This window comes from Myotis davidii, unplaced genomic scaffold (genome assembly GCF_000327345.1).
Source record: "Myotis davidii unplaced genomic scaffold, ASM32734v1 scaffold472, whole genome shotgun sequence".
In the NCBI taxonomy this organism is placed as follows: Eukaryota; Metazoa; Chordata; class Mammalia; order Chiroptera; family Vespertilionidae; genus Myotis; species Myotis davidii.
The window spans coordinates 91,208-91,468 of NW_006283774.1; positions in this window are offsets into that span (position 1 = coordinate 91,208).

Consider the following 261-nt stretch of genomic DNA (forward strand, 5'->3'; position numbering starts at 1 on the left):
CCGCCGCGACCTTCGCCCCCTCCCGTCCACGGCGCCCGGCCCAGGGCGCTGTTCACTGTCGTGTCTGGACAGGGACATAAAGTGTGATGCCACCCGTGCCTGGGGAGCAACGCTGGGCCTGCTCCGATGACCACGCGGCCCTCACTGATGGGGGGACCCCCAGGGACCCCAGCACTCAGCTCACACCTGCAGTAGAGGGTGCGGCTGCCTCCCCGCCGTCCTGCCCCCCTGCTCCCCACCCAGACACACCCCCTCTGCTCC